The 22224-nt window shown below is 46.4% G+C and overlaps 1 pseudogene across 1 annotated transcript; it reads right to left on the reverse strand.

Annotated features, from left to right (window-relative positions):
• Nucleotides 1-1708: 1708 nt before the first annotated feature.
• Nucleotides 1709-10609, reverse strand: LOC128594673 (ribonuclease P protein subunit p30-like; annotated as a pseudogene). Its single transcript, XR_008382622.1, has 3 exons — nt 10217-10609; nt 2583-3195; nt 1709-2309 (listed from the first exon to the last, which is right to left on the reverse strand). The product of XR_008382622.1 is annotated as a ribonuclease P protein subunit p30-like (transcript).
• Nucleotides 10610-22224: the final 11615 nt, after the last annotated feature.

A 22224-nucleotide genomic window follows, 5' to 3' on the forward strand; every position in this document is an offset into this window, starting at 1 on the left:
CCCCTGGTCTAGAAGGTGGAGCTGCAAGGCTTTCATGATAACTGATGAGGAGTTAGAAATAAATCCAACTGCCAATTTATGGAGAGGACCGAGGAACATGCTAAATCCACCATGGAGATGCAATCAACAAAAACCAGACTCTGCGAAATTCCACAGGACAAATCACCTGCTTTCTTCAACAGATAAATTACAGAGAATAAAATAAATAAAGATGGAGAAGAAAACTAGGGATTAAAAGAGACTCAGACATATCAACTAATCGTAGTGTGTAGCTCTTATTTGGATTTTTTTTTTAAATTCATGGCATTTATTTTGATTATTTCTGTGCACATTATGTATGGGTACTATGTATCTAGTTTTATAACTTTTCCAATTAAACAACTTATTCTAGACATCTTTATACATAGCATTCTTTTGTTTCAATGTACAATGGATTATTTAGCTAATCCTTATTGTGTTTATCTTGTTTCCAACTTGACATTATTTTAGACTTTATTGCAGTGAATATCTTTATCCATGTACCCTTTATACCTAACCAGTTATTTCTAAAGGATAAATTTACAAAATTATCTGTAAGGTTGCTATCAAATTAAATCCCCTTCCATAAGACATTATGGCCTTTCCCCCAAATCTTGAAAATACTTGTTTTATAAATCTTCTTTCTTTTGTCTTTCAAGCTGATCAGCAAAACAAAGATACATTTTTTGATGATTTTTCCCTAGTGACTAGCAAAGTTTGGCATCTCTATGTTTACTGGGCATTAATTTCTTTCAGATCAACTTGATTTGCCCAATTTTTTATTCAATCAAGCCCCCTGAAAGCAGCGCTCAAAATGAAGATTCTTGTGAAAATGATTTATTGAGAGTGAATGAGGGAAACAGAAGAGGGAAGAAGAAAAGTGGCACAGGTGTGATTTCAGGAAAAATCCACCCTCAGGCTAAGCCCATGGGGTGCTCAGGAGCATGAATTGGACCTAATAAGGTAAAGAAGCTGGCTAGATAGATGGGTTCCACATGAATTAACTGAGTGTCAGAAGAGCAATTGTCTCAAAGCTTGCCTTTCTTTGCTGTCATGACACAAAAGTGAACCATTTCTATACCATCATAAGTGATGAAATGGATTCTTTTTTTTTTTTTTTTTGTAGAGACAGAGTCTCACTTTTTTTTTTGGCTGGGGCTGGGTTTGAACCCGCCACCTCTGGCATATGGGTCTGGTGCCCTACTCCTTGAGCCACAGGCGCCGCCCGATGAAATGGATTCTTTTTGACAATTGCCAAGTGTTTGGCACAAGGGTTGGATAACGATGAAGTGCTGACACACAGTCCGAAACTTGAAGGCATCCAAAAAAGCTAATGGTGTCTGTCTGGAGATCCAGCACTGGTGTTGTCCACTACAGCTCCATGAAACCTGGTCACTAGCTTACAGTGGATTCTAGTGCAACCACGTGGATAAGATGATGAAGATGTTTGTGAGTCAGTAGCTGAGACTTCAATAGAGACAGGCTAATCCTCTTGTAAGATGCATGATCACATGTCACACAAACAATGCTGCTCAAAATACACAAACTGGATCTGGAAATTCTATCATTCACCATATTCGCCAGACCTTGCACCAACTGACTCTCAACGTCTTCCAGGCTTTGGTCCAATTCTTGCAAGGAAAAATATTCAATTTTCATCAAGCTGTAGAAAACGCCTTTCATGATTTCATCACCACTCGCTCTCCAGGCTTCGACTTGGCTTTCTTGAAGGCTGAAAAGAATCATCATCTCCTTCTGATGTGAGGTTTCTTCACTGTAGAAATAATTCCAAAAGCAGTTTCTGTAGTTTCTCCATGGAGAAGGGCTGCTCGGCTGTTGGTGGACACTGCAGCCTTGGCATCACTTTCAGATAGTCCAAACAACAACCCTAAGTTTGCAAAATCGTATGGCCCTCTGATTTCTAAAGGCCTTTCTGCAACACTAGAAATAATTACGTTCTTTCCTTTGCAGATCTGCATCAAATTGAGGGCATTGGAAATTGTGTACCTCCTCATTGTAGAAACTTAGATAGCAGGGCCATAGACAAGTTCAAAGCCCAGACCTTGGTCAATTGCCACATTAATAGGGGGTCTTTTGAAGTAAAATGGTAGATTCTCTGTTACAGTTATACAGACTAAATCCACATCTAAGTGTGTGCAAGCAACATGAAAAAGTTTTTGTCTTTGGAAAAACTGCCACAATGTCAGAGTTGAACCCTTGAAGAAGTTGCTCTCAAAACACTGCAGTGTGATGGATCCGAAACAATAATCGTCAATCTAGTTAAAATTTTTTTTTTTTTTTTGTAGAGACAGAGTCTCACTTTATGGCCCTTGGTAGAGTGCCATGGCATCACACAGCTCACAGCAACCTCCAACTCCTGGGCATAAGCGATTCTCTTGCCTCAGCCTCCTGAGTAGCTGGGACTACAGGCGCCCGCCACAACGCCCAGCTATTTTTTGGTTGCAGTTCAGCCGGGGCCGGGTTTGAACCCGCCACCCTTGGCATATGGGGCTGACGCCTTACCGACTGAGCCACAGGCGCCGTCCAATCTAGTTAAAATTTTAATTGGTCTTGATTTTTCCGGTAAAACTGGCAAAGTTGTGAAAAGTTCAGAAACCACTACTGGTTTTTTAATTTCTTATTTCTTTTTCTTAAAGTCAACAACATGATTGACAGCAACAATTGAATAGCCAAGGTAAGCAGGGTCTCCATGAGTCAGCATAGAGTCTTGAGGTCTGAACTGGCCCACAAGTCCAAGTCTGCAAACACCGCCATGACGCAGACCCATGACCAGCCATGTGTTTGTGCCTCTTACTTGGATTTTGATTTAAACAAACTATTCAAAATTTAAAAAGACATTATGATGTTTGAAACAATAGGGAATGTGAATATTGAACTGATATTTGATTATATAAAAGAATTACTGATTCTGGGTGGAGCCTGTGGCTCAGGGGATAGGGTGCCGGCCCCATATACCAACGGTAGCAGGTTCGAACCCAGCAGTGGCCACACTGCAACCAAAAAAAAAAAAAAAATAGCCGGGCATTGTGGCGGGTGCCTGTAGTTCCAGCTACTTGGGAGGCTGAAGCAAGAGAATTGCTTAAGCCCAGGAGTTGGAGATTGCTGTGAGCTGTGATGCCAGAGCACTCTACCCAGGGCAACAGCTTGAGGCTCTGTCTCAAAAAAAAAAAAAAGAATTACTGCTTCTTAGGTATAATAATGGTACTGTAATTATGTTTAGAAAAAGTCCTAATGGGCTCGGCAGCGGTGGCTCAAGCAGCTAAGGCGCCAGCCACATACACCTGAGCTGATAGGTTCAAATCCAGCCTGGGCCCACCAAATAACAATGACGGCTGCAACCAAAAAATAGCCAGGCGTTGTGCTGGGCGCCTGTAGTCCCAGCTACTTGGGAGGTGGAGGCAGGAGAATCGCTTGAGCCCAGGAGGTGGAGGTTGCTGTGAGCTGTGATGCTACAGCACTCTACCCAGGGCAACAGCTTGAGGCTCTGTCTCAAAAAAAAACAAAAAGTCCTAATCTTGTAGAGCTATACCTTGATATATTTATGATGAAATGATGGCTGAGATTTAGTTTTAATTATTACATTATTGGAGGGTCAGGGGTGGGAGGTAGAAATGAAACAAGACTGCCCATGAGTTGATAACTGATGAAGCTGAGTGATGGGTACGTGGTGGTTCATATAGTATTTTCTCTATTTCTGCTTATAAATGCTTATATTTTCTTTCTTTTTTTTGAGACAGAGTCTCCCTATGTCACCCTTGGTAGAGTGCCATGGCGTCACAGCTCACAGCAACTTCGAACTCTTGGACTTGAGCGATTCTCTTGCCTCAGCCTCCCTGTAGCTGGGACTATAGATGCCCGCCACAATGCCCAGCTATATTTTTGTTGCAGTTGGCCCCAGCCAGGTTTGAACCCACCAGCCTCGGTGTATGTGGCTGGCACCATAACCACTGTGCTACGGACACCAAGTCTAAATGCTTATATTTTTCTACAATGAAAAGTCTGCAAATAAAAGAAGAGGAAGAAGAATCCAAGGACAAGTGCTGAATGGCCTAAGGCCCATCAGTGAGTCAGAGTCAGGGCCAAGACCTCAGCCTGCACCACAGGCTGTCCTGCCTTAGTTTCCTCTCTTTTGCTCTGGCAACTGGTCAAGGCTAGACCCAAGTAGGTCAGGGATGGGATGTGTGAAGGCCCAGAGAAGACCCAGGTAGGGCAGAGTAGGGCTGAGAGATGCAGAGTCTCTGCCAGGCCCTACAAGAAGGAGTTGAGAGAGCCCTGGGCCACTGGCCCCTGAAGGTCCAAAGAGGCAGATCATTTAAAATGCTCAGCATTAGCAATCTAGACTGGCCACCCTGTGTTTCTGTGCTGATTTCTTCCCCAGCCCCTGAGTCCACACCTCACATTCCAACCTTCACAGCTTTGTCCCGGCTGCCACTCTGCCTGGAGTGCCCACTACCTTCCACCTCTGAACCTGACTCTCCTTTCCTCCCAGGGCTGCCTCCTGCAGGGGAACACCCATCGCCATCGGCAGAACACCCCTGTCCCCAATCTCTGAGGCAAGGGATCATCCTTGACAACAGGGGCTGTGGCACAGATTGTGAGCACAGTCTCTGAAGCTAGACTCAGGCAAGTCACTTAACCTCAGTTGCCCCATCTGCAAAATGGGGATAGCCCCTTAAGTCACTAAGAGGATTAAATGAGTTAATAAATACGGATAAACAGAACAGTGCCTGGCACATCAGTGGATCCCAAGCTCTCTCCTTTGCGCCCCCGCAGGACACCCAGTGCCATGCAATCACCACTTTCCAGACAAAGCTTCTGCTATGCTGCTTCTACAGTCCTCCTGAGATATAGCCAGCATCCCACCCCCCTTCCCATCCTGCCAGGTTTCACTCACCACAGATCTGGGAAGGCAAAGAGAAAACATTCCCATGAGGGGACCATTAGAAACTAGTCACAAATAAAAATTCTTCCAGCTCAAGTGGCAGCATGTAACTCAAATGCCATGAGATTACGGAGAATGCATTTTACATGCTCAGTTTTTAGCTTTCCAGGAAAAAAATATCCCAAGTATTATCAAGTCTAGTTTTAATTTTTTTATGAGTAATGATGTTCATTTTATAAAATGCAAACAGCATAGGATGGTTGAAATAAGAAGAAATACCCATCTCTTTTGGCCCTCGGCCTCCCAGTACCTCCCCTCAAGAGTTAAGTTCTAATCACAACCAGGTATGCAGCCGCCTGACATTTTCATGCAAATATGAACACAGGGGTACATATGTATATATGTATATGTGTGTGTGTTTAAAAAAAATCAGGGGTGGCGCCTGTGGCTTAGTGAGTAGGGCGCCGGTCCCATATGCCGGAGGTGGCGGGTTCAAACCCAGCCCCGGCCAAAAACCACAAAAAAAAAAAAAAAAAATCAGATCATACTAAACACATTGTAATACAAAGTCACTTGCTTTAATCTATTAATACGTGTGACCAAGACTCACACTGGTGTTAAGTTCTGCCCTGGTCTTTTCTCTCTGCACCCTAAGCACCTAAAACGGTGCCTGGCACAGGGCAGACACTTAGCCACTGACAAAACTGAAGAAGGGACAACTGCCTAAAATCACAGCATATGGAGGATATCTAGCTTTGCCACACTACCCATCTCTGCCCAGTTGTCTGTGCACCCTACTCAGAGTATTCCTGTAGGATAAGTCCCCAAAAGTGGAACTACAGAGTCAAAACATTGATTTCTGGCTCGGCACCCGTAGCACAGTGGGTTACGGCACCGGCCACATGCACCGAGGCTGGCAGGTTTGAACCCGGCCCAGATCAGCTACACAAAAATGACAACTGCAACAAAAACAATAGCCAGGCGTTGTGGTGGGCACCTGTAGTCCAGGTACTTGGGCGGCTGAGGCAAGAGAATTGCTTAAGCCCAAGAGTTTGAGGTTGCTGTGAGCTGTGACGCCAGAGCACTCTATCGAGGGTGACATAGTGAGACTGTGTCTCAAAAAAAAAAAAAAAATTGACTGCTATTGTCAAGAAGATAGTGCCAACAAAGTATCCCCAACTGAAGTGAGAGTTCCAGTTTCCCATGCCCGCTGCCAGATAAGAGCTTTATTATGATGATGATCTTTATATCTTGACTGGATTAACTTTATTTAGTGACTCCACCCTGATCATTAAATCTCCCTTTGTCCCACCTGACAGAACTGTTACTTTATTATGTCTCAGCAGCATTAGGGATCCAAAATCTACAAATAAGGAGCTACTCTCCAGACTGTACATACAGAAACAGTTTACAGATGCAAAGTTTGAAACTTCTATACATCTAACAATGGACACATTAATGCTTTAAAACTGTCAACTTCAAACAAATACCTATTGTCCTCTCCTTTGGTAGATGGACCCTACCAAAGAGAGAGAGAGACCTAGGACCCTTATACTCTCCCTGTCTCTCAGTCCTCCCTAGTCCAGCCTATAGTGGCCACATGTAGTTAATAAAAATTCAAGACAAGGCCGGGCGCAATGGCTCACACCTGTAATCCTAGCACTCTGGGAGGCCAAGGCAGGTGAATTGCTTGAACTCACGAGTTTGAGACCAGCCTGAGCAAAAGTGAGACTCCCGTCTCTACTAAAAATAGAAAAACTGAGGTAAGCAGATCGCTTGAGCCCAGGAGTTGGAGATTGCTGTGAGCTACGATGCCATAGCACTCTACCCAGGTTGATAGCTTGAGACTCTGTCTCAAAAAAAAAATTTTTTTTTCAAGAAAACTAGTTAAATTTGAGTTTCAGATAAATGACAAAATTTTTTTAGTACAAGTATATCCCATGCAATATTTGGGACATACTTATACTCAAAAACAAAAACAAATTTGTTTATCTGAAATTTAAATTTAACTAGGCATCGTGTATTTTAATTGGTAAACCTATCCCAATCCCCATCTAGCATTCTACTGTCAAGTGATTTTTAAATAGTATCCAAGGCCTCCTGTGCCCTCCCAGTCTTCAGGGTCCTGTGGCCTCCCACACCTAAGCTTGAGGTCTCCAGAGGCACCGCCCCACCCCCCCAGACTCACTCCCCTTTTGGAGATGCCCCCGCCAACTCCCCTGCGTTAGGATTCCTGCCTCTCCAGACTAGCTTGGGACAGTGTCCTTTTGGTCTTGCCCCTATGGACCATCTCCACGTTCCTTCCAACCCATTTTTCTGGTGATGCAAACTGTTACCCCAGCTGCCAGGGTGTGTCAGTAGATGACCTCAGCTGGCAGCCCCCTCAGGGAGCACAGCTATCACAGAGCCATCTGCCCAGGGCATGCCCACATCCAGTGCCTGCCTGACCCTGTGGTCTAAAGTCCTGACCATACAGCAAACGGCTCTGAAGGGCCACCCTAGCCCCAGAGCCCTGGGAGCCTCTGCCTTCTGGGATGGCACCAGAGCTCCTCTCCTCCCTCCATCCAAGGAGCTTCCCTCCTCCCTCCCTGCTCTCTATATCGAGGCTCCTGGCTCCAGGACCACTCCCTTCCTGCCTGCCAGTCCACCAAAGGGCTTCACCCACCCAGTCCTAGCCTTCCCCTACAGTCCATTGTGCCCCTGGCTGGAAACTAGCCACAAAGTGCCCACAGCAGGTGGGTCTGACAATGGCTAATGGGTTTCCTTCATTTGGCTTTCCAGTACGTTCTAAATTCTCTGTGGCAAACATGTATTACTTTACTATTAAGAAAAAATAATACAAGCCTTTTTTCTCCTTAAGAAAAATGTAAACCTGAAGCAAAACAGCCTTCTTCCTATCTGGTACACCCACTACTCTCCCAATCATCCACCTGCTTCCCCAGGGAGAACCCTCCTAAATCAGTGAATGCCCCCACCCCTAATGTCCTCCCTGTCCTTTCTCTCCCAGCAGGTCTCCAGCAAAGGCTTTCTACCATCAACTTGGTCTTACTAGAGAGTACATGCAAATTTCTGAACAGGCTCCTCATTTCCTACTGGGAAAGGAAGAATGCTAAATATGTCCTGAGATGGGGAGACTAGTGAGGATGGGACCAAAGGTCACTCACTCCACAAGTACAGGCCGGGGCTACTGTGCCAGGCCCTGGAGACGTAGGAAACAGGACACAGACTCTGCCCCCACCACCACCACATAGACTCCACAGCCTTGTGGGGGATGATAATCAAAAGCCCAAGAGGACACTGTGTGACAGAGGTTCCAGGAAAGGCGAGAAGACTGGGGAAGGGGCTCATGTGTGGGGTTCTCAGCCCAAGCTGTAACGGCTCCTGGGAGGAAGAGAAGTGGGGGAGATGTGGGGGGGCTGGGGGGCTCTGGGGTGAGAGAGAGTGGGCAGGAAGGAAGAGGGAGAGGAGGAGGCAGAGCAGCCCATGCAAGGGCCTGCAGGTGAGAGAAGCATGACTTGCTGGAGGAACTGAAAGCCCGGTCAGGGCAGCTGGGGGCAGAGGGAGGGTGAGAAGGGAGAGTCAACCTAGGCTCAGGGAGGGTGGCTGTCAAAGGAGCAACAAGGCCAGGAAAAAACTCTGCAAATGTTGACATTCTCCACAGACACAGCCTATGCCTAGGACAGAACCCTTGGTGACTGCCTCTTTCTCTGAGTTGGGTTTGCTCCTCCATGCAATGGGGTCATGAGACTTGACCAGAGCTGGCTATGAGGACCCCAGAGGTTGAGGGGTCCTTCTCAGCCTCCCTGTTGCTGACCTAGATTTTCTTCCTAAGGGCTGCAACTAAGAGAGCTCAGGTCTGAGCTTAGTACCCAGGAGTAAAGTACTGACTCAGTGGCTTGAGGACAGCCAGGCCTTTACACAAGGCCACCATGCCTGGATTGGGCTTGGGCACTCAAACTGGGCCCCAACAACACCCTCTGGAGCCAGTGGGATTGTGACACATCTTCAAAAGCCATAGCTGCCCATCAACTCCAGGTTTAGGACAGGCCTAAACAAACTGTGTGGTTTGGGTGGCTATTTGGACCTAGGGGGTAGAAAGAAAGTCCAAGAAGGGACTTACCTCTCTCCTTCAGGTTGCCCACTATTTCCAGAGTTCACATTCTTTCAATCATGCTTTCATTTCACAAATACATACTTGGTGCCAAACCCTGGTCAAGTGCGTGGGCAATGACCGAGATATATCAAATAGGTTCCTAGACTGAAAGTACTTCTGGTTTGGATGGTGACAAACAAGACACAAATAAATAAGCCACGAGGCCCCCTGGGCTCAGGAACTTAATGCAGGAGGCAAGGAACTCACCTGGGCTATCGAGGCAGTTGCCTGGAGAGGGTGGCTTGAGATATGAATGGAAAGGCCCGGAGGGAAAAGAGCCCCCCCAGTTACTGACAGCCTTGTTTGTACCCTAGCTCTGCCAGGAGCGGGGGCAGTGTGGGTTATTTATGGTTGTGCCTAGAAAAAAAAGCAGCCATATGTGTCACTGCCCATGTGGTACAGAGCTGGGCTGTTGGGGGTAGAGGACCGTTGGGGCTTGCTGCTGGGTCTGGCCAAGCCATGGGATTTACCACTGTGTCCCCCACATCCTGATGCCCTTTAACCTTTTCCCAGGCCCCTGTAAAGTGAAAATAAGGGAGAGAGATAGCTCCAATAAGCAGCAAGTGGCCCAGGGCTTGAAGAAGAGGGCAGTGTCCAGCCCAGCAGCACCATCACTTCTGCTGAATCTGCAGGCCTTTCAGCATCACCTCCTTCTCACCTTCTATCCCCTCCCATCCCAGCTGTGGGGGAAGGAGCAGAGGGACAGAAGGAAATACCTTTAATCATAAACCAGACAGGCATCAGCTGCTGTGTTTCTCTCCATCCCACTCTGATCCATAAATAGCCTACGCACCAAGCTGGCACGAGCCCACCCACCCCTTCTGGTACCAGAATACCCCAGGCCCAGGCCCCAGCTTCCCAAGGAACCTATTCCCTGCGTTTTCCAGAGGGCAAAGCCTCTGCTCTCGGCTCCCTCCCCAAGGGACATCCTGGCAGCGCCAGGGTGATAACCTCGAACTCCCTGTCATCTGCAAAGCATCCCTGGGCGCTTGCCCACCTCTCTCCAGGTGACTGCACAATCCTTCCCGCACAACCCCCCTTCCCCCGCTTTGGCCCAGGAAGATGTCAGTCCCGGGGCCCATAGCCAATACGCACTCCTCGAACCTCCCCTCCCCCCCTCAATCCAAGGCCCAGACCCCTACCTGGTGGCAGCAGCGCCGAGAGCACCTCCGGTGGCGCCAAGGGGCGAAGCGGGGCGCCCGAGGCCCGGCTCAAGCCCGGAAGACTTCCCGGGGGAGGAAGGGGCTGCCGCTGCCGCTGCCACCGCGTCTCTCCGGGATCTCTCCGGGGCTGCGGGAAGGAGGAAGGTCAGAGCCGAGGCGGGAGGGGGGGGATGAGGGAGGAGGCGCACGGACGAGCTCAGATTAGAGAGGCATTTTTAGCGAGCCAATGGCAGCGCGGACAGGGCGGCGCGGTGGCTGCGCAGGTGGAAGCGCCCCGGCTGTTGAGGAGGCAGCGACCCGCTAGGCAGGCGGGGGGTGGGGGCGAAGGCTCAGCTCCCCCGGCTCCTGCAGCCACCCTGCCCCGCTGTCTGCTGCAGGAATGGCTCGCGGTGGGGCGGAGCGCAGCGGGCCCTCCGTGCGCCCTTCCTCCCCAAGCCTCCCTGCAGGCACGATCCGCACCCGCGGTGGCGCTCCCGCCCCTTGTTACCGTTTTCCCACCGCCTTGGCCTTTCCTCCTTTCCTCAACCTTGCGTCTGTGTGGGGAGGTATGCTTGAGGTGTGTGTGTGAACCGAGTTCTGGAGTGACGACCCCCGTTTTCAGCTTCGCCCAGAAGTGCCAAGTTGACCCCATCATGAGACAGAATCGCTAACCCTCATGTCCTATTTCCACCTGGACTTGCTGTCACCAAAGCAGACTCTAGGTTGTCTCCTTGGGGCTCTCTGGGAGCTTGGGAACCTAACAGGTGACCCCCAACGGCTTTCCCTCTTCCTGCCTTGAACCCTAAATGCTTCCGGTGGCCTGGACACTGAAAGAGGAGTGGGGCACCAGCCCACCATTCTTTCAGAATTATGGAGGACCCATTACTGCCGGTCATTGATGAGCCTACAGCAGATGATTAAACAGACCCAATCTCTGCCTCTGCATAGTTCACATAGGTGAAGGAAGACAGATATTAAATATAAGTGGCATAAGTGTATATTTTAGAGCAATGTGCACAAAGTAGAAAAATTAAGCCAGGGAAAGGGAAAGAGGAGGTAGTGGGGTGGCTGAATTTGAGTGTGAGCCCCTCAAGTAGGCATGCAGGCTCCAGTTTGCCATAGACCTCACCTCCCCCTTTTGTTTGCACCCAGGATGATCCCATGTTTATTTCCTGATGCCCTCTCTGTGCTGGGAAGGAAGCTTCAGCAGAGGCACTGAGCTTCATGACCCCACAGGAATGTCTGAGTGCAGCATTTATTCATTCAATAAGAATTCTATGAGCACTGGCTATATGTCAGGTGTTGGAGCCTGGAAGAACTCAACACCTAGTTGGGGAGACCAGATGGCAGTGTCTACCTCAAGGCTCACCAGGACAGCCAAGTGAGTGAACACTGCTCTGGAGAAGGTCAAAAAACTCTGGGTTACACACTTCTTGGGGGCGGGACACAATTATAAGAGGGACTTTACCCAAGAAATGCAAGCAATATAACCTGGTTCTTTGTACCCTCAATGATTCCCCAACAATTAAAAAAAAAAAAAACCTCCAGGTTAAGGCCATCCAGGAAGGCTTCTTGGAGAAGGCAGAAATCCAACAGGTGAACAATAGCTGGGATTCTGATGAGCCAAGGGAGGAATTACTGGGACAGGCCAGCAAAACCAGGAGACATTTAGCAAGTGCCTCGGGCTGGGGTCCTGAAGCATTGCTGGACACCCTCTGGGCTAAGGGTATGCTGATGAAGCCCCCACTCCCACTTATGCAGTTCGTGTCCCAGTTGCCCTTACCTAACCTGGAGTTTCCCAGTGACCGCAGGAGAAGTGTGATGAGCAAGTTGGAGGTTGTGGGAGGGAGAGTACAGACTTCACTCATTTGCTTGCTTACTGGGTGAAAATGGACTTAACCCCTAGGTGAAATGTTACTTAACCCCTCTGAGGTTCAGTCTTCTCCTCTTAATAGCTATATGCAAGTTGCTCAATTGATCTGTGCCTTGGTTCCCTGGCTTGGAAAATGGGCATAGCAACAGCACCTACCTCATAAGACAATCTAGGTGAACTGTTTAGCACACAAGTACTCAGTTAACTTTGTTGAATTTATGATACTGACAATGACAAACACTTGGCTCATAGGGTTATTAGAAACAAAGACTGTGAGGCACCTACCATAGTGTCTGGAAGCTAGTAGGTGGTAAAAATGGTATTATCATTATCATTAACTACATGTATCCCCAAATCCCTCCCCATTTGGTCTACCACAGTAGTGTGAAATTCCCTCCCTTTGACAGAACTTTCTTAATGTAAAGAGGCTAATTCCCCAAGAGGCTCTTGAAGTGCAATCTAGGATGAATACACAGGAAAAAAAATGCTCCTCCTCTATTAATACATTAGCCTGGCACAGTATGTCATTGGAAGCTTTGAGGTAGATGGAATGGGACCCAGGACTGGTTGAGTTTTGAAAGGGCAGTGAAGTCCACAGCATGGGATACTGACTGACAGAGGACATTTGCTGTTCCTTGGCAGCCAGGGATTAGGTGGAGGATGGCAAAAACAGGAAGAGGCATTCACAGGGAATGAGGTTGTAATGCCAGGTGCTGAAGCCTCTTGGGGCAGTGCAGAGAGGGTAATAGCTGGGCAGACCTGATTAATCAGATGAAGGGGAAGGGAGGAGGTTGGTGGGGAGAGGGTATGCAGGAGAAGACAAGCTGGGCTTATTCCATTGCCTGGGACTGAATTCAGACCTTAGCAACCCAAAGCTGCTGAAAAAATGAGAACAGAATACACACACCTGCCCTGTGTAATCCAAAATAAAATGTTATTTTAGGAATTGACACAACTTCCATGATTCCTAAAATTAAACTAGCTTCCGTTTAGATTTTCTGACCTCTGTTCATCAAACAAGAATTTTCTCTCTGTGTCTCCCATCTCTTCTCTATTATTGTTTGGTACCCCTGCCCAAAGAATAAGATTTTCTCCCTTTTGCACAGTACTTTTTAAAGCATTTTTCATATCTTTTATTTTCCCAACAATGCACTTTCTTCAGTCCCATTAAGATCTGACCAGGCTGGGCATGGTGGGTCCTGCCTCTAATCCCAGCACTTTGGGAGAACAAGGTGGGAGGATTGCTTGAGCTCAGGAGTTCGAGTACAGCCTGGGCAACATAGTGAGAACCTGTCTCTACAAAAATTAGAAATATTAGGCTTGGTGCCTATAGCTCAGTGAGTAGGGCACCAGCCACATACACCAAAGCTGGCAGGTTCGAACCTGACCTGGGCCTGCTAAACAACAATGACAACTGCAACCAAAAAAAAAAAAAAAAAAAAATAGCCAGGTGTTGTGGCAGGCACCTGTATTGCCAGCTACTTGGGAGGCTGAGGCAATAGACTCGCTTAAGCCCAAGAGTTGGAGGTTGCTGTGAGCTGTAATGCCACAGCACTCTACTGAGGGTGACATAGTTAGGCTCTGTCTCAAAAAAAAAAAAAAATTAGAAAAATTAGCTGAGTGTGGAGTTCGAGTACAGCCTGGGCAACATAGTGAGAACCTGTCTCTACAAAAATTAGAAATATTAGGCTTGGTGCCTATAGCTCAGTGAGTAGGGCGCCAGCCACATACACCAAAGCTGGCAGGTTCGAACCTGACCTGGGCCTGCTAAACAACAATGACAACTGCAACCAAAAAAAAAAAAAAAAATAGCCAGGTGTTGTGGCAGGCACCTGTATTGCCAGCTACTTGGGAGGCTGAGGCAATAGACTCGCTTAAGCCCAAGAGTTGGAGGTTGCTGTGAGCTGTTATGCCACAGCACTCTACTGAGGGTGACATAGTTAGGCTCTCTCTCTCAAAAAAAAAAAAAATTAGAAAAATTAGCTGAGTTTGGTGATGTGCACCTGTAGTCCCAGCTCCTTGGAAAGCTGAGGGAGTTGGATTGCTTGAGCCCACGAGTTTGAGATTGCCATGAACTATGATGATATACTCTAGCCTGGGCAACAGAGTAAGACCCTGTCTTGGAAAAAAAAAAAAAAATCAGATTAATCTTGGTTTCCATGCGACCTTCTTTCCAAACTAGAGCTCTAAGCCATCCTGCAGTCAGAAGTTTCTCTGTTAGGCTTTCTGTCAGAGACACAATAAAGAGACTGGCCCAGCCCTCCCCAGAGGAGTTTTCAAATGCAGATAAGACATAAAGACCATGTAGACAGAAGGACAAACCGCACTGAACAAGCGTGTGAAATAAATAAATGAATGAATGAATAATGTATTGGTAATTAATATTGCATGTTTAGCCTGGGAGAGATGGAGAGTGGTGGGGAGGCTTTGAATTCCCTTTTGTTCCATCCAACATGGGAGGCTTCAAGGAGGGAACGAGGTTTTGAAAGTTTCTCTAGTCCTACCACATCTCTGTTAGAAAAGGAAGGACAAGGATTTCTTCCTAATTTTGGCACAGCAGGACTCTGAGATGCTCAGAGAGGTAAAGTGACTTATTCAAGATCACACAGCATATCAGCGAGAAAGCTGGGGCTACCCACAGATCTCCTGCCTCTGGTCAGGTGCTGTCTTCACCAGGTGATTTCTCCTCCACAAACCTGAGTGGGAGTGGGGCAGGACAGAGCATGGATAGCAATTGGCCCAGTTACCAGTATGACTTTTTATTTTCTGAGCTGCCTTTCTGCAGCATGCAAAGAGGTGAGCAAGACATCCCCACACCACCCCACGGAGGGACAGAAGTACTTTAAAAACAATCTCATGTCTCTTTTTTTTTTAATTAATTTTTTAATTTTTTAATTTCAACTTCCTTGTTCATTCTTCTTCGTTTGAAGTACTCTTTTTTGTCTTCCTCTGGCGATATTCTTGATGTTAGTAGAGACGGGGTCTTAGTCTGGCTCACTGCTGTTCATACTGATCTCGAACCTTTGAGCTCAGGAAATCCACCGGCCTCGGCCTCCCACAGCGCTGGGACTACAGGCGTGAGCCACCACGCCCAGCCTATTTTTTTTTTTTTCTAATGTCTCCTTCTGCCCTCTTCTACCTGCTGGCAAATTGGGTTCCATTACTTGCCTGGTGGACAGAGGCTGTTGCCACCTTGCCCTGAATCCTGAGACCAGGAAGTCAGGAACCTTGGAATTGTGCCTCTCTCTATCCCTGACTTACGCCTAGGGGTTAAAAATTCCCTGAAAACACAACATGTTGACAAGCCCCTCAATCTCAGGAAGTGCTGGGAGTTAGGATCCAGACACAGCCTACACTCTACCACATACAGAGACTGGAGCAAACTCAGGGCTCTTTTCCTGGACCAGACATTTTTAAACTTTACATGTATAAACTATGGGGATGGATATGATTACTAGCCCCCATTTCACAGATAGGGAAACTGAGGTCCAGAGAGGTAGGGTAACTTGCCCAAAGTCATACAGCTGGTAAGTGGTGGAGCTGGGATTCAAATGCAGGCAGTCTGGTTCCAAAAGCCATGCTCTTAATCACACAGCTAGGAAAGAAACTACTGAGGTTATGTGCAAGAGGATTTTCCATACATGCTCTCATTAAGGTTATTTTATCCCCATTTTACAGCTGAGGATACTGAGGCTCACTGGGTCCTTTGGGGGAATCTCTCTCAAAGTATAAAAAAGGGAGGACATGGGCGGCACGTGTGGCTCAAAGAGGCAGGGCGCCAGTCCCATATGCCGGAGGTGGCAGGTTCATACCCGGTCCCGGCCAAAACCCACAAAAAAAAAAAAAAGGGAGGACATTTGAGATAGGTCTTTGGGTCCCAACACTGCAACAGGCCTCAGTGGCCCAGACACCATCGCCACCTAGTGGCATTGTACCTTAAATGTAAGCAGAATGTCTAAGATGAGAAAGGGTGTCAAGTTCAACACAACAAAAAGATTTTGGTTTTCTGTTTTAATTTCTATTCCCTGAACAATAGAGAAGCATATTTCACTAATAGTAATCTTTTATATTTAAAATGTGGTCCTGGGCAGAGTTCACCATTTGTAATGTCATCCTCAATGTTAATATTTGTGGGGAAGGGAATCTGTACAAAGTATTGATTTATCAGTTTTCTAAGGGCTGCCCAATGCATTGTTTCATTTGACTCTTACTACACTGAATATTAACTTGACTTCTACTTTTTAAAATGAGGAAATGAAACTCATCAAAGGGGTACTGATTGTTTTGGTGTTTGAACCCAAGCTGGATGACTCTACATGTGTCTTGTGAGAAGAGAGGCCCTTCTGGCAGGTTCAACTCTAGCTGGGACCTGCTAAACAACAATGACAACTACTACAAAAAAATAGCTGGGGGTTGTGGCAGGTGCCTGTAGTCCCAGCTACTTGGGTGGCTGATGCAACAGAATCATTTAAACCCAAGAGTTTGAGGTTGCTGTGAGCTATGATGCCATGGCACTCTTTCAAGAAAAAGAAAAACTGGTAAAATCCAAATAAAGTCTTTCATTGATAGTAGAGAGAGAGAGAGAGGCCCTTTTGGGTCAGTTTTCCTTATTCCAGTCCCAGAGAAGTTGGATGAGTTGCCCAAGGATCCTAGTGAGTCAGTGGCAAGCCTGGGTCTCAAGACCAGGTATCCTGAATTTTAGGGCTGAGTTCCTCTGTGATCCAGGACTGTGTTTTATTTTATTTTTTTATTTATTATTTTTTTTTTTGTGGTTTTTCAGCCAGGGCTGGGTTTGAACCCGCCACCTCCTGCATATGGGACCGGCGCCCTACTCACTGAGCCACAAGTGCCGCCCCAGGACTGTGTTTTAGTTTCTACTTCTTCCAAAGCCAACCCCACCTGAAGAAGAAAACAAGATTTAAGCAGAGGCACTGAAGTGACGTTGAGAAAATGATATTCCAAAGTATGGTGCTTTGGCATGCTAAGTACTTTGTTTTTATTCTTTTGGTTTTCTAATTTTTTTTCAAGAGATAGGGTCTTTCTCTGTCACCCAGGCTGGAGTGCAATGGTGCAATCATAGCTTACTGCAGCTTCTAACTCCTGGGTTCAAGCAGTCCTGCCTCAGCCTCATGAGTAGCTGGGACCACAGGTATGCACCACTACTCATGACTAATTCTTATATTTTGCAGAGATTGGAGTCTTGCTGTGTTTCCTGGCCTCAAGCCATCCTCCCATCTCAGCCTCCCAAAGTGCTGAGATTACAGGTATGAGCTACCATGTCTGGCCAGCATGCTGGGTACTTTGAACTAAGAGAGATTGGGAAGGCCTTAGAAGCAGCCTCAAACCAAGTTCTCTCTGACCTTTTCATGCCCTCCTGTTTCTCTTCCTTCTTTCTTCCCTGAAGTGAGTCATAAAAATTATTTCTCTTTTGGTGGGTGATATAAAGTAGACCCACTCTTCCCCAAAGCTAGCCATAAAACCTAGAAAAGCCACTTCTCCACCTTCTCCCTTGAAGACCCTTATTCCAGAAGGGTCCTGTCTCAAACCCAAGAGGAAGGATCGCTACACAGGGAGACCAAGAAGAATCCGAACTGACAGGCCTTGCTGGGTTCCCCCCTCAGTCTGTTACCATTAGAGAATACCCCTTTGTCCAATCACATTTCTACATGGCTGTTTGTTCTTCATCAAAACTAAGGATAAAAATAAACCATTTTCCTGGGTCTTTGAGTCTTCATTTCTGAAGGTTCTCATGTCACATAAAACTTTGATTAAACAAAATTGTTTTGCTTTTAGACTGTCTTTTGTTATAAGTATTGTCTGTGACCCTTATGTTGGGTGACCCCTTTCTGTTCCTATAAAGGCTTATAGCTGCAAAGCACCCCTTCCAACCCACATTCTTTTGCTGCTTGTCAGTCTGAGAAGATGGGGTCTTCCTTCCAGCTGGATGTCCTTCATCACGCAGCCAAGTGTTAGGCCGAGGAGAAGAAAACAACAGCTCCGGCAGATTTGTTCTCATCACCCATACCCTCCAGTCTCCCATCCCCTTCTCATGCTGCCCCTTCCTCCAGAGCCAGGAGGGCCAAGCCAAGATATATTGGGAATACATCATGGAGTTTAGGGTCAGGAGGCTTCTTCTGATCATGGCTCTGTCACCAACTCACCATGTGGCCTGGGCTGGGACACTTCACTTCTCTGCCTTTGGTTTTCTCACCAACACAATGAAGCTGGATCACAGCATAGTGTGTTGGAGCTAAAGCCTGAAAACCACCGAAGTGTCCCTTCTCAGTAGGCTTACTAAACACATCGTAACAAAGCCAGGCAATAGACTATTATGCTGATAAAAAGAACTAGGCTGCCCTTAATGTCTTCATACAAAACTATCACCAAATATCTACTTCAAGGGGAAACAAGCAAGATGCAAAGCTGAGAGTATATTCACTACCATTTGTATATAAAAAACAGAAAGGTAGGCTTGGCGCCTGCAGCTCAAGCAGCTAAGACACCAGCCACATACACCAGAGCTGGCGGGTTCAAATCCAGCCTGGGCCTGCCAAACAACAATGACAGCTACAACCGAAAAATATATATATATATAGCCAGGCATTGTGGCAGGTGCCTATAATCCCAGCTACTTGGGAGGCTGAAGCAAGAGAATCGCTTAAGCCCAAGAGTTGGAGGTTGCTGTGAGCTGTGATGCCACGGCATTCTACCCAGGGTGACAGCTTGAGGCTCTGCCTCAAAAAAAAAATAAAATAAAATAAAATAAAAATAAAAAGGTAGTGGTGGGAGAACACATACTTATGTTTGTTTGTAAATGCAGGCAGGGCATAAGCCCTGGAAAAAATGGCTGCCTCTGGGGAAGAGAAACAGATGGCTGCAGACAAGGCAGGGAAACTGCTCTATAAACTCTCATATTCCTTTTTAACATTTGAACCAGGTAAATGTATTACTTGCTCAAAAAATTAAATTACAGATTTTAAAGACAAATAATAAATGCAACGGGGGAGTAACAATGATAAACACCATACATATGGACTTGCTCTGTCCTTGAAACTTTCCAAGTGCCTCCCAGCCAATACCTCACTGAGTTCTCACAATGAAGCCATGAGGCAGGGATTGTTATCATCCTCTGGTTTACAGTTGAGGAAACCAAGGCACAGAGAGGTTAAATAGCTTGCCCAAGTCGTGCAGGAAGGAAGCAGTGGTGCTTAGGTGTAAACCAGGGGATTTGGTTCCACACGCTCCCATACCACCTCAACCGTACAGGTGTTGCGGGGAGCTTGACTCTCTGAAGAGTCAAGAGTGCTCAGCAAAAGTGAGGAAGTTTTGTTTATATCGGCAGAAGCTTAGCTTAAAGCATTTTTTTTTTTTTTAAGCTGAGACAGAGTCTCACTTCGTAACCCTGCCTAGAGTGCAGTGGCTTCATCGTAGCTCACAGCAACCTCAAACTCCTGGGCTCAAGCTATCCTCCTGCCTCAACTCCCAAGTAGCTGGTACTATAGACATGATTTACCAGTAAATCTAGTTAATTTTACTATTTTTTGTAGAATGGGGGTCTCACTCTTGCTCAGGTTAGTCTTGAACTCCTGATCTCAAGCAATTCTCCCACCTTGGCCCCCCAGAGTGCTAGGATTACAGGCATAAGCCTCCAATTTAAAGCATTTTGAGGCTGTGACAGATGATACTTTCCAAAGGCGGCACCAAGAATAGCGCCCATCCCCCAGGCTCTTCTGCAATGTGACCTCGCTGTCCCCATCAAGAGCCAGGGTCTGTTTCTCTGCCCCTTCAATCTGGGTGAATATGACTACTCTGACCAACAGAAGATGGCAGAAGTTGTATTGTGCTAGTTCCCAGCCTAGCAGCTCCTGTTTCCTTCCTCAAATATGTGTTCCTGTCAAGAGTCCTCTGACAGCAGCACCAGCTAGCAGTTGTGAGAGTCAGCAAAGTGAGGCCTTGGAGACTCCAGTCCCAGCAGCAATGTGCCTGCAAACACATGAGACCTCAAGTGAGAAAACCACTCAACTGAGCTGGATCAACTCGCAGAAACAGGAGAGATAATCATATATTGTTGCTTGAGACCACTACGGTTTGGGGTGTTTTGTTGTGCAGCAAGGGATAGGCAGAATGGAGGCTTTAGAGTGAGGTTACTCATTGTGGGGCCCAGTTCTTGGCTGTGTGGCTCTGCTGCTCAGTAGAGTTCAATTGAGCAGAACAGAGGAAGAGAAGGCAGAGACCCTGGCCAGGCTCCTTGGTGTCAGCCTCCAGCAATGACAGCCATCACGAGGCGTGGGCTCAAGTGTTATCAGTATTCCATCTCCTTGTCTCTGTTGGTCTCTGCTTTTGCCCCTGATGACCTGGGTTGCACATTAACACCATTTCTCGTTGTACTGACAATGTACCTGGCTGCCCTTAAGCCATAAGTCACCACTTTGTAGCATTAGTAAATCGAACACGGAAGCAGAGGGTGCTCTGTTGGCCACCTGTCCCCCTGGCAAACCGGGAGCTCCTCAGAACTTGGCCCATCCTCAGTGTGCAGTGGGATGGCTTGGCCCCATCATTTGCACACTGGACCCTTCTTGATCCTGCATTGCTTTCTCTTTCTCTGTCTAGTAAAGTTCCTAATGATTTTATTCATGGACTAAGAGACCAAATCAGACCATCAGTGTTCTATCCACACCATAATTTATTTCTTCATTCATTCCCTGTACTAAGGGTGTACTGTGTCCTGGGCACTGTTCTAGGTGCTAGGAATATGGCCATGAACAAGACAAGCAAAATCCTGCCTTCGTGGGCTCACAGCCTGGGAGAGAAGATAGATGATAAGCATATAGTCAAATAAATGTAAAATAATGGCAGGTAGTGATAAATGCTATGAAGAATAACCCCAAAGTGCTGGGATTACAGGAGAGAGCCACTGTACCCTGTTGAGTATGGGATTTCTTTGGGGTTGATGGAAATGTTCTGGAAATAGGTAGTGGTAATGGTTGCACAATAATAGGGGATAGTCTTTATAAGAAAAGTCAGTAAATGTTTCCAAGAAATCATCAATACAACACTGACCTGAAGGAAGAATGAAAACTTCTTAAAGAAATTCACATCTGCAAAATCTTTTTTTTTTCTTGTAGAGACAGAGTCTCACTTAATTGCCCTCAGTAGATTGCCGTGGAGTCACACAGCTCACAGCAAACTCCAACTCCTGGGCTTAGGCGATTCTCTTGCCTCAGCCTCCCAAGTAGCTGGGACTACAGGCGCCCACCACAATGTCTGGCTATTTTTTTGTTGCAGTTTGGCCAGGGCTGGGTTTGAACCCACCACCCTCGGTATATGGGGCTGGCACCCTACCCACTGAGCCACAGGCAGCGCCCTGCAAAATTTGATTAAAGAAATTATACTCAGTAAAAGTAACGGTCACAAAGAATACTGACAATTACAGGAAATTCAAACAATGACACTTGCTATGTATTCTTCTCTCCAAAATTCAATGAGTCATATGCAATTAAACAAAATTATTAGAAATAGATTTATCAATGACAATCTCAACAAAGTAAAATTCAAAATGGAAAAAAATTTATTGTATGCTATAGAAAGTTACTCAAGGAATTATCTTTTCTAACTACTATTCACTCCAGAAAATATTTCTCAATGAAAATTATAATTGAAATAACTCTGATTCAAATTTTATATTAAAAAAATGGGGTCAATTGGCAAATCCACAGAGACAGAAAGTAGATTAATGATTGCCAGGAGCTGAGGGGAGGGGTGAATTGGGAGTGACTGCTAATGAGTAGGGAATTTCTTAATTTTTTTTTTCTTTTTTTCAGAGACAGGGTCTTACTTTGTTGCCCAAGCTGGAATGCAGTGGTGCGATCACAGTGGTGCATCATAGCACACTCAAAATCCTGGGCTCAAGTTATCCTCTCACCTCAACCTTCAGAGCAGCTGAGACTACAGGCATACACTACCACACCCAGCCAATTTTTATTTTATTTTTTATTTACCTTTTTTTTTTTTTTTTTTGAGACGGAGTTTCACTATGTCACCCTCGGTAGAGTGTAATGGCATCACAGCTCACAGGAACCTCAAACTTGGGCTTGAGTGATTCTCCTGCCTCCACCTCCCAAATAGCTGGGACTAC

The sequence above is a fragment of the Nycticebus coucang genome, chromosome 9, assembly GCF_027406575.1.
Source record: "Nycticebus coucang isolate mNycCou1 chromosome 9, mNycCou1.pri, whole genome shotgun sequence".
In the NCBI taxonomy this organism is placed as follows: domain Eukaryota; kingdom Metazoa; phylum Chordata; class Mammalia; order Primates; family Lorisidae; genus Nycticebus; species Nycticebus coucang.